The 390-nt window shown below is 28.2% G+C and overlaps 1 protein-coding gene across 1 annotated transcript in view; it reads right to left on the reverse strand.

Moving 5' to 3' along the window:
• The window catches only part of LOC119586187 (glutamate-gated chloride channel-like), a gene marked incomplete at both ends in the record, with an annotated part of 81,629 nt that overhangs the window by 27,170 nt on the left and 54,069 nt on the right, over positions 1-390 (reverse strand).

Raw genomic sequence — 390 nt, forward strand, 5'->3', positions numbered from 1 at the left:
TCGAAGGGGAGGCAAAGATTATTTTTATTTTTTTACAATTAATTGGACGAAGAAAAAAAAAATAAGTAGAAGTAGTGAAAATCCTGGGAAGAGACTTTGAAAAAATATATAACCAAGGGCTATGTGAGATTTCACAAGTAAAGACGCTTTTTTACATTAAAGAGAGAAGGAAAAAAAACAACAAAAAATATGAAACGTCAGTGCAAAATTAATTAAAATGTAGAAAAAAATACCAACAACATGGAAAAAGAAAAGGAAATGGAAATGAATTAGGTACAAAAATGAGGACAGATATGTAAAATATTTTGGATTCCTTTAAATGCAAGTTAACGATTTCCAGAATTTTAAGCTATTTTGCAGTGAAAAAATATGGAGAATCATAGAGAGAAC

Source organism: Penaeus monodon, chromosome 21 (genome assembly GCF_015228065.2).
Source record: "Penaeus monodon isolate SGIC_2016 chromosome 21, NSTDA_Pmon_1, whole genome shotgun sequence".
Lineage (NCBI taxonomy): Eukaryota > Metazoa > Arthropoda > Malacostraca > Decapoda > Penaeidae > Penaeus > Penaeus monodon.